Here is a 12904-nt window from a genome sequence, read left to right as displayed (position 1 = left end):
CAGATACCGAGTTCAAACTATTGCTGAGTAACGTGAGTGTAAATACGCATCATCCACTCAACATGACCGCGGACAAGGGAAAATGCGCACCTTATTGCATTTAAATCTATACGTAGAAAATAGAAAACATATTGTTTGTGGAATCATGTGGGCAAAGTTTCATGAAATTTAATAAATATTGCAGCTGTATATAGGATGATTACCAATTGATCATACCTAAATTTTAATTTGATAACTTCAGCAGGGGCAGCGAAGCGCCACGGGTCCCGCTAGTAACTTATAAAAACAAATAAAAAAGGAAAAAAGAGAACATTTCAAATTAATTGGTTCGATTGGTTTTCTTCGATTTCATATTCAGTTTTTTGTATAATTTGCATCTTATTTTCAAATAAAGGAGGCTGCGGAAAGGGCACCACCAAGTCCAAATATGACATGTTTGGTTATTGAATGTTGCAAAAATTAATTCTTTTGAGGTAATTTCGACCACTTTTGACACTTATTGGTCGATATCTCCGCCTTGTCACCGTTCGAACTTTATAATTAATAAAAAAATATTCCTTATTTGTTTTATATAATGGTGTATGTCAAGTTTGCTTCAAATCGGACCAGATTTATAAAAAGGGCCCATACCATAATTCTGCCGATTTGATATACACAAATGGTACGCCCTTCAAAGATGCTACCACTATTCTACAGATACTATATTGTACATAGAAGCAGTTCTTGTATGTATCCAAAGTTGTGAAGGGTATCATATAGTCGGCTCCAATCGGATTTTGGATTTTCCTTGCTGTTTATTATGTTCAATTTGATTTTAATTAGCTTGTTGGGCTCTTTGTTCAATTTTTTGATAATTATTTAATCTTGTTTCAGTTAAAAAAGGTCAAAACGTCATCTATGAGGACGTCGACATCAACATCGATGAGGTATTATCTCGGAGAAACATTCGCCATTATAATATGATTATAATTTTATTAAAATTGGTGTTGGTAATTATGAATCGCCTGATCAGCGAATATATTTGAATTGATAATAATGTGTTATAATATTTGGGGGTTTGGCTTTTAGAAATCGCTTATAACAAGGAACTGACGCATTTGGTCGTTATAAGCGATATTAGTAAAATATTGGTGATATACATTAAATTAACTTCGGGTAATGTGGACCACTATTTTCTTTTCTTGATATTGTGAACGTAACAACGGTAAAAAATAAAAACAAATTGTTTTCACATCATAGTAGATTTGTTGGCTAAATATGTTCCAGGTGAAACACTACATATATTTGTCTATAAAAATGTTATTGCATTATGTCTCATACAACTCTAAACTGCGAATAAAAATAACTTGGCGGGTAATGTGGACCAGTATGTGTGGGTAATGAGGATCAGTAAGTTAAAGGTAGGCTGTGGATTGGCTGTGATAAATTTCAATTTATTGCACTCTTGGGTAGCAAAGAATGCAAAAATATATGGGTTCATGTTTTGAAATAGCCCCCATTAGGGGTACCGAAGGCCCTTGCTTCATTATCCAACCGAATCACCTGTAATTTCGCATATCGAGTTTTCAGAGGATAGAATACCTCCTCGCATATTAAATGCGCCCATGTTTCGAACTCTTGCTCATGAAAAGGTCCCACTTTTTTATAGTGGTCCACATTACCCGACATTGAATATTTTTATTTAAACATAATTATCGGCTTCGAAAATGAATACAAATTAAAAATCACCGATTGTAATTACAGCTAATCGTATATTTTTGTTAAAGAAAACAAGAAAATCACATAATTTCTTTATATTCAATAAAAACAAGGTGTTCGACTATTTTGCAAAAACGTTCGACTACTGTGCTAAAAAATTCCAAATCACACTTATACAATCACAGCTACATTTTCTACTAATAAATATATTCAACATTGCAATTATTTATTAAAAAACAAGTTTGTTTTTTGTTTTCACTGATTAGGAAAACATTTATTAAAGCGGCATTGATATATTTCAAGCAGTTTCTTAGATAAGGGGGTTGTCCACATTATAAAATATCCTTGGAAAACATAGTACACATAGGTCTACTTCTTTGCTATGTTCCTTATATACAATTCGCAAGATTATTCGACTAAATCTAAATGTAGGTTTGTACACATACTATTATTTTTATCAAAAATATTCTTTTTGTCATCTATTTTCGTTTTTAAAATCTGGTCGCCTTGTTTTGTGAGAAATATTTTTGTTCATTGATTTCGTCGTTAAAATTTATAGGAAAATTCGAATATGTCCCAATTTAGATTAGGCGAGTTTACTTGCGGCAAGTCTTTGTTTGTAGGAGAGAGGGGCAAGGGGTATAGAAATGAAAAAAAAGTTGCTCGTACCGACAATTTTTTGGCAATTCGTTTTGTGTATTTCGTACTTGTTGACATTTTATATATATTTAAATGTGAAAAAACAACAAATAAAAAAATATTTTGGAAACCGAATTGCCTTGTATAGACGCATGAAGCAAGTTCAAAAGAGAACGATAAGAATTGCCGCAAGTAAACTCGCCTAATCTAAATCAAGACTTGTATAGACGCATGAAGCAAGTTCAAAAGAGAACGATAAAAATTGCCGCAAGTAAACTCGCCTAATCTAAATTGGGACTTTCCGAAATACGTTGATGTACGAATTTTCAAAGTTGAAAAAATTCAACTATGACAGAACGTAGTTTTGTTGAAAATAGAAACAAAACATGAAGAAAATATTATGTTTTCAATAACAATGTGGAATATTTGAACAAATTTGAAAATATTTTAATTTTGATTAGTTCTCAAAGAGATTTGTATTCGACGTATTTGGATAATACGGCCGTACACAAAATTTTTCAAAAGTGGGGAAGTTGAATTTTTCTGTACGGATTATAGGTAACGGAACTTCCTATATGATTTTGAACAGGAAATAAAATTAAAGCCTTAATCTTTTACAGAATTTTATGTTACAAATCATAAACCGTTTACCACCCAACATGAACATTTTCAAAATATGTAAACAGTTGTCACAACAAATACCCTGCAAATCAGTTGAACAACCGAATTTATGTTTTTTCCGAGAGTTTTTGAATTTCCATATTTTTTTTGGATTCCCATTTTATGCAAAATGGTGTGCTCAATTTCGATCTAAAGTGCGGCTCGAACGATTAGCTTTGCTCAATGTTCACTAACTATTAACAAAAACATATGTTTTATTGATGTATTTCCTATGTGTTTAACAACAAAATTAAGACAAAATGTCTGCTGGCTTGATAATTGCCCTGGTTTCTAAGTCTTGATTTAGATTAGGCAAGTTTACTTGCGGCAAGTCTTTGTTTGTAGGAGAGAGGGGCAAGGGGTATAGAAATGAAAAAAATTGCTCGTACCGACAATTTTCTGGCAATTCGTTTTGTGTATTTCGTATTTGTTGACATTTTATATATATTTAAATGTAAAAAAACAACAAATAAAAAATATTTTGGAAACCGAATTGCCTTGTATAGACGCATGGAGCAAGTTCAAAAGAGAACGATAAAAATTGCCGCAAGTAAACTCGCCTAATATAAATCAGGACTAATTGAAGAAGGCTAATGATATTAGGTGTGTCTGGTTACTTTTCCTGTATCATTTATTCAGTAAGTTCTAGTTCAGAGAGTAGGCCTTTTTTTACTCTCTTTTGCAATAATACTGAGAAAAGTAAACAGACAACATTTAGTAAGATTTAGCAAATAAACAGCGGATTCAAGAAAACATTTGATTTGCGCCAAAATAAAAAAAAAAAAAAAACAAAGGACAAACACAATTATTTGTATTGCATTTAATATAAAAAATAAAATGAACAATAAAGGAAATTGATTTGGTATATTCCCCGGAAACATTTAAGCTTCCTGCATCAATACATTGCCCTCTATCTGGAACTTGCCTAAAAATATAAAGAATTAGTGTCTATTTTAATGAAACATTGCATTACTTACGAATTTTCTTCAATTTTCTGTAATTTTTATACAACTTAACTTTAAATTTGCAAGTTAAAAAAATGTTTTGAATAATTGTTTTTGCAAAGTAGTCAGGCTTAATCCCAGTTTGTTGTTTTTATAAAAAAACAACTATTTATTAGTGGGGAATGTATGGCATTGTCCGCCGAGGGGTAAGGCAGGGAAGACTATAGTTTCGGATCTCGCCACTGATCCTCATCAGTTCCCTTAGTTTTTTGTTGGGATATTCTCCCCAGAAGCTATTAATAGCTTCTTTACAAAAAACCTTTCAAACCCAAATGTCTCTTGTGACAATTCGAAGTTCTTACGTTACCAGCGATACGACCCCAATGAGAAGTTCGTTTTGTTGGCGCCTGACTTCGTGGTCAGCAAGGCATTTACAGACAACTACAATACATTTCCCACTGCTATGTGTCGTCACTTTGTGACGAATGCACATAACTTTGTTGTTGGTATTGCTAGTTAAAGCAATACCAACAGAATATCCCAACAAAAAACAAAGGGTATTGATGAGGATCAGTGGCGAGATCCGAAACTATAGTCTTCCCTGCCTTACCCCTCGGCGGACAATGCCATACATTCTCCACTAATAAATAGTTGTGTTTTAAAAAAACAACAAACTGGGATTGAGCCTGACTATTTCGCTAAAACAAAATACAAATGGTATCCCAAATAACCCGTCAAACACTACTGTTTTGAATAATTTTTGTGTTTTTTCATAAAACAGCTGATCTCAAAAAGGCTGAGTTTGCAAAATCTTACTGAATAAAATTCTTTCAGTAAACTCCAGTAAGTTTGTTGTCAAACTCTCTCACTTGTCTCTCTTGTACTGGATTTTTGGGTAAACAGACAACATTTAGTAACATTTGGTAACAATTGTTACCAAATATCGAGTAAACAGACAGAGCTATTGGAAGGTGTTAGCGACGCACTATGTCACGAGTTCATATAAACAGCGGCCAAAAATAGAAGGAGTTATCGTAAGTTAATGAAATTTGGTACATGTGCTTATTATTGGCCTAAAGAGCAACTGACAAAAAATTAGATAGATCGGACCAAGATTTCGTATACCTCCCATACAATGGGTCTTGAGAATGTCACCCTTTTTGGCCTATAAAATCTTTAATATTCAAACAAATTCAATGAAAATTGGCAATTTACATTTAATTAGGCCTCTAAAGCAACTGACCAAAAACTGGGTAGATTGGACCAAGATTTGATATACCTCCCATACAAAGGGTCTTGAAAAATCCGCTTTTTGGACCTATAATTTTTTTATATTCATCCAAATTGCAGGAAAATTATCATGTCTTCGTCCAAATTACATCAAATTTGGGCGAAGAAAGTAACAGGTGCTGTAATTTAGTTGTTGGCCCATATTTCACGATCGGACCAAGATTTCGTATACCTCCCATACAATGGGTCTTGAGAATGTCACCCTTTTTGGCCTATAAAATCTTTAATATTCAAACAAATTCAATGAAAATTGGCAATTTACATTTAATTAGGCCTCTAAAGCAACTGACCAAAAACTGGGTAGATTGGACCAAGATTTGATATACCTCCCATACAAAGGGTCTTGAAAAATCCGCTTTTTGGACCTATAAATTTTTTATATTCATCCAAATTGCAGGAAAATTATCATGTCTTCGTCCAAATTACATCAAATTTGGGCGAAGAAAGTAACAGGTGCTGTAATTTAGTTGTTGGCCCATATTTCACGTACCTACCATACCAAAAGTCCCTAAAAATTTAACTTTCTGTACTATAAAATCGTTATATGCAGCTAAATTAAGTATAGTAGTTTTATTTTTGTTATTTTTATTATAATATAATAAATATTTGATATCCTTTACTAACTAATAAATTACTTGTTTATCATTCACAAAATTTTCAAAACAAACATCAGAGATATATATAAAATATTGACTTCAAAAATGTATGATTTAGTATTAACCACGTTATAATCTCGGGCCTTTACTTTATGGCTGTTTAAGGATATTACAAGGTCGGTTTGTAATATAAAATTCTAAATAAAATCCTTATTTAACTCGGCTTTAACAAAAGTTCGGGCTGCTACTAATTATTTGTTGGCATGACTTGTTAGCATCTTGTGAAAGTCGCTCAAAGGGTATTGTATTTAAAAGCTATATTTTAAAACCAATTCTCCTATATCTCCGCTTCGAATAACGTTTTCACCACTTAATTGCACATTTTATGTAAAATATTGTATTATTTCTATGTTCTGAATACATATTCTCCTTCCTATTTGACCCTCAATAACATATTTAATTGTATACATAACATATTTGACCATTCGTTTCTAACCATTTCGTGAATATGCCTTATTTTGTAATAAGGTGGTCACCAAAAAAGTTAAATAACTCTTAGGACCGCAGGACTCCGCAGCTAATTTTTTTTATTCCTTAAATAACACACTTTTCACTACTCAAATAAAAAAAAATTAGAGCTAACCTTTTTTAAACTTTTTTTTTCTGCTCCACTAATTTCAAAATTTGTTTTAAAAATTTGAGGAACTAAGTACTACAAGTGTGGACGACTGTATACACCATATGATATCTATATACATACAAACTAAAGAGAATCCTAGTTTTAGCATCCACAGCAACCAAACTAAACACTTTTATAATAACCGTTAATTTGAATATTCAAATATTTGAGCATCAGAAAAACACACCCATTTTTCGAAAATATGGTAAAAAATCAGTTTATAAATAATTATCAGATTTGAACCTTTGTAGAGACAAAACTACTTGACATATCGATATAAAATTTCATATTTATTCTAATTGGAGTGTTTTCTAGCAATACTCACCAAAAAATTTGTCATCCGTGGTACTTGGTTTTGACCATTTTTGGCCGCGGTCGTGACACTGTGCGACGTCGCCTTAGAGAATCTGTGTAGGTATTTCGATGTTTGCAAAGCAATGTCCTACATTATAATCCTGAAAAGGTTATGGAACTCGTAAACGTTTGCTGCGCATAGAAATGTATTGTTTCTAAATAATCTGGCATGTCTACTATATCGAGCAATCAAAGCAATACAAGTAATGGGTACGGATAACAATGCCTTTGGCAACAACCTGTTATCGACATTCCCCGATAAAACGACAGCTAGTACAGCATCCACGGCCATTTTATATGCCTCACCAACCAAGTCGTCACAGAAAAAATCCACAACTTCCTCATCGACGTTGGCAAATGCAACGGGCAATAAAATCAATCACACGTTGTTCTTAATAAAAGGAGCCTTTTTATTTTCTTTAATTTCACTAGAAAAGCTAATCTGAATACTGTCTTTTTTAATTAAATGTTGTAAAAACAAGTTAAATATTAACTCGGCATTCTTTATTAACTTGTATGCGCTCAGAAAAGCACGTACAATCTCATTTCATATTCGATCCACAAGGCTACATGTGCTCGAATTATGTTCCCAATATGTGGGAAAACGTTTCAATTCGAGCAAACTCGAAATGCAGCACATGGGCGAATAACTCATTTCAATACAAACCAGTGAGCGGAGCAGTATAGTCGGACGGGGCCGACCATATGAAACCCTACACAACTTCCATGAACATATAACTTTTTGTGGTACCACATTCTGAGCTTGGGCAATATTTCGCGATGTTTGCACCCTCATGACCCACCAGAGGTCCACAAATATTACTAATATTCAGTACAGTCCTAATTACTTGTCCAGATTCCCTTCAACGTGGGGTTTTTTGAAATGTTCGGCTTTCAATTGTGGCCTGTTGATCGACTTGAAAAAAATACGTTTTCGGTCCACTTCATCCCAACATTATTATCTCATCATCACCGAAAATTATAGGCGTTGTCCTTGACCATACCTGGATATTAGTGAAAGCGATGAGCGCTATATTTCCATATTTCCCCCCTGTAGTGTGGTAATGGGTTACTAAATAATATCTGATTACGTAAGCACCTGTAAACATTTAAGTGTAACTCCCACATCCTAGTACATACGACAATAAGATTGGTATCAGTTTAAAGGTCAACCACTCCTCAACTTCTCGTGTTTATGTCCTTCAGGGGTATATCTGTACGCTATAGGATACAAATTTTATCATTTTTAACACAAAAGTCAGGGTCCATTTGACCCGCTAAATATTGACCGATCTTTATCAAAACAGGCATGCTTATTCTTTGGCCCGATCCCCTTCTCCATGCAATTTGCGGTGTTTGGGCCATAATTGCGGCTTCTGGAGCGACCAGAAAAATCGACAAAAATAAAGTTTTTGGTCCATTTCATCCCCTAAATATTAACCGATCCCTTTCAATAGGGGTCTTCATTGGCCACAACCTATCCTACATGCAAAATTTCGTGAAGATTGGTCCATAACTGTGGCATGTATCGTGTTTACAAATTATAATGGACAGACGGACGGACGGACACACATGTCTAGATCGACTCAGCTAGTCGAGATATGACGATCGATATACTTAAAGGTGGGTCTAGGACCAATATTTCGCGGCGTTACAAACATTTGGGGCTGCACAAAGCTATAAACCCTGACAACATAGTTGTGTAGGGTATATTTTAGAAAATCCAGTTATAATTTCTTTTGTACTTTTTAATGAAAAAATATACAATAAAATTAACTGAATTTTAAAAACTACAATAGGTCCTTTCAAAAACGTGTTAACGTTTTCAAATGTATAAAGGGAAACTAGAATTAATTGAAGATTCTTGTTCTAGAGCAGAGCAAATTTTAATTTATAGGGGATTTTTGGGAATGATATATTGTTTTTGGGGATGATGGGAATGATATATTGTTGTTTGGGGCAACGCAGGTAATACTTTATTCTCAAAGCTGTTCATTTTTTGTCGCACATTTCAACGCCAGAATCGAGTCAATTTTGTGATAGACGTCCATCTCGCAGTTGCTTTAAAGCAATTTTACAATTTTTTTTCAATATAACCGGGACATGTATTAGAAACTTTTTTCCCACTCAGATTAAGTTTTTCGACATAAGAAAATCAATTAGTGTAACTTCGGGTAATGTGGACCACCATTTTCTTTTTTTGATATTGTGGGCGTACCAACGGTAAAAAATGAAAACAAATTGTTTTCACGACATAGTAGATTTGTCGTCTAAATATATTCCAGGTCAAACATTATATATATTTGACTATAAAAATTTTATTGCATTATATAAAAAAACTCATAACTGTGAATAAAAACAACTTGGCAGGTAATGTGGACCAGTATGTGCGGGTAATGTGCACCAATAAATTAAAAGGTAGGTTGTGGATTGGTTGGGATAAATTTCAATGTATTGCAATCTTGGGTAACAATTAATGCAAAAATATGTGGGTATGAACCAATAATTTTTTTTGCAATAGCCCCCATTTAAGGGTACCGCCCCATTTGCGGTATTTTGAAGGTCCTAGCTTCAATATCCAACCAAAGCAGATGTAATTACGCAATATCGAGTTTTCAGAGGATAAAATATCTCCTCATAGAAATATTTTTAAATGGGGCCTTGTATGGAACTTGTCCCCATGAAAATGTCCTGTTTTTTATAGTGGTCCACATTACCCGACTTTGCATTTTTTTATTTAAAAATCTTTGTTGGTTTAAAAAATAAATAAAAATTAAAACTAACCGTTTGTAATTACAGTTAAACGTACGCTTTTATTGAAAAAATAAAGTTCTATATAACTTCTTTATAATTGAGAAAAATAAATTGTTTGACCCTTGCAATAAAAAAACTTTTCAAACACAGATTTTAATAAGAGCTTAACTAAATGTTCTACATTGCAATTATGTACTAAAAAGCATGTTAGATGTTTGTTTTTACTAATTAGGAAAACATATATCGACGCCTCCGAACCATAGTATGCTAAGTCGACTTAGAATGTTTTAAAGTTCTTTACGTTTTTAGATACTACGGTCCTTAATTTAAATTCACTAAAATTTCGGTAATCATCGGCCAATCCAAACCAAAGTTATATAAGCAAAAATGTACTTAGCATGGAACGTACGATTAAAGAAACTTCCATACTTTGAAAGCTTCTACTGAAAAACTCACTTTTCTGACTTAGCATACTATGGTTGGGAGGCGTCGATATCAAAGCGGCATTGACATATTTCAAGCATTTTCTTAGATATGGGGATGGTCCACATTAAACTCATAGTCCACATTAACCAAAGTTACTCTATATAAAAAAATATTAAGATCGTAATATTACGTTTATCTTAGTTACAACATCAAAAGCTGATATATTTTATGGTATTGTGGAGGGACTACCAGCGACATCTATAAAGAGCTTTCAGTGCCACGTAATTTATTGCAATAAGCTTTTTTGAACAAAGTATTGTTGTAACATTGGCAACAACAAAAAACACTTATGTTTATATAAAACTGTAAGCAATAATTAGGAATGTTATTGTTCGTTGGAGGGCAATGTTATTTGTCTACCAATATCTAGCAAATATTTTTCGAACGATTACTTTATCTTTAATGAAATAAAAACTAATAATGTCGGACGGTACTTCAGAAATTGATTTAATTTCATCGATTGATTTCTTTGACTAATCCTTAGTATTTTTGTCAACGATTTTTATATCCTCCACCATAAAGTATATATATTCTTGATCAGAATATAATTCTATGTCAATTGAAATCACGATAGAGATCGCAATATTTGAGATATAGCTTTAATATTTTACACTGGCGTTGTTATGGTTGGTATTGCAAATAGGTATATCGTCTACTTCGGGCAATGTGGACTGTTATTTTATTTTTGTGGTATTGTTGGGGTACTAACGGTAAACACTAAAAACAAATTGTTTTCACTACACAGTTGATTTGTCTATATATATATTTGCTTATAAATGTTATTACATTATATTAAAAAAAAAAAACAAAAAACTGCAAATAAAAATAATTTGGCGGGCAATGTGGACCAGTAATGCAATCCTTGGTAACAATGAATGCAAAAATATATGAGTCCACATTTTGGAATAGCCCCCATTTAAGGATACTGCCCCATTTGCCATATTTTAAAGGCCCTAGCTTCATTTTTTTTGGCATACTCGCCCATGTGCTGCATTTAGATTTTGCTCGAATGTGAAACATTATCCCAAATTTGGTGTGCTCCATTCAGAATTCCCAAAAAATATTAGGAATATAATTCGAGCACATATAGCCTTGTGGATTGAAAACGATATGAGATCGTACGTGTTTTTCTGAGCACGTACAAGTTGGAAAAGAACGCTGAAGTAATATTTAACGTGTTTTTACAATATATATTTAAAAAATACAGTATTTACATTCGTTTGTATAGTAAAATTAAAGAAAATAAAAAGGTCTCCTTTTATCAAAAGCAGCGCGTAACATTTTTGAGACCAATCTACTTTTAAGATTTCCAATAGTCCTTTTAATAATATTTCTTGCAGATGTGTGTCATCAAAAATGTTTCTAAAGCGTAACCACTGTCTCCTAGAAGCCAACAATTTTGCATACTATTTCCTCTTTAGTTAATGCTGCCTAGCTGCACTCATATGCCAAATAAAAGCATCATGGCTGGATCCTGATCTTCAGCTGTCCACAGCTTGCACACACTTTGTCTTCAAGGACATTCATTACTCTCCACAATATTTTACACATTGTTGTGCGATCAACACTTATTTTTAAATCATTTGCCCACCAATAGCCAGAAATCTTAAGGTAGCTGCTAACTGCAGGCTTTCCGGAATGGTACCCTTGTGTATGAAAGGACCAACTTCTCTTAAAATATCCATAAATGCTTATTTTAACACGTTCCAGTATCGTTAGACTTTTTCTGGTAGAAACCAGCGCAATTAATAAGCCAGCAAATTGCAAATTCCAATGAAACATATTGTTACGTTCTTGGATTTTACTTAATCCCGTGTAGACGTTGTTTTATTTCCCAATACAGTTCGTACTAAATAAAACGCGGGTTATTTCTGATTACGATTCTTACAATGATTTTATTGACACAACTTTACTTTGCACGTTACTTTATAGCTTTACGTTACTTGACTGTTTCAATTCGCGATCTGATTCACAACTGACTAACTGCCTTGCCATTTCCCCTATTTATATGAGCCTTGCCTGTCGCTACAGAAGTTTCTAGACGATCTGGTAACACCTAGATTACGAACAATCTACCAATGCAACAAACACATACAAACTTACATTGAGTGAACAATAACAATAACACATATACAGGAATATACAGAAAGAGGAATTAAGCGATCATCGATGATGACGCTTAACAAGAATTGTACGTCAATAACAAAATAGAAAATGAAAGTGGGAATGGAAGGATGTAGAAAAATATATACAGTAGTTGTTGTTGTGAAGTTATTCGAATAAACTGCGTAGTAGAAATTTACGTTACAATTCAAATTCTTAAATTAACGGAATTCATCTAAATTAACTTAAATCTAAAGTTATATTCGTAACATTGCCCCCAGCTTAAGCCTGTTCGTCCCGAATAGGCACAGTTCCCGTTCCGTAGGGGGCCAGCCGCTCCAAATGTACAACTTTCATCTTCGACCTGGGAGGAGAGGAGCGACACTCTGCATGCGATAAACCACATCATTTATTTTCGTGACAATCTTGTAGGATCCTTCCCAGTGCGTTTTGAATTTGGGGCATAGTTCTTTCTTTCGTTGTGGGTTGAACAATAGTACCAGTTGCCCTTCTTGAAACCCATCGGTATTTGCCGCTCGATCGTACCTTGCCTTCATGCGGTTGCTAACCATTTTTATTCGATGGCGAACTGCATCGTGGACTTTACTAAAAGAGTTTTGACTGTCTTCATCTTGGCTCACATCGTCGTTTGGGGTAGTACCGAATATCAAATCGCCAGGTAGCTTTAATTCATTTCCGAA

This window comes from Musca vetustissima, unplaced genomic scaffold (assembly GCF_032173495.1).
Source record: "Musca vetustissima isolate MV318-11 ecotype Yass unplaced genomic scaffold, APGP_CSIRO_Mvet_v1 utg24842, whole genome shotgun sequence".
In the NCBI taxonomy this organism is placed as follows: Eukaryota; Metazoa; Arthropoda; class Insecta; order Diptera; family Muscidae; genus Musca; species Musca vetustissima.
Note: the sequence above shows the minus strand (reverse complement) of the source record.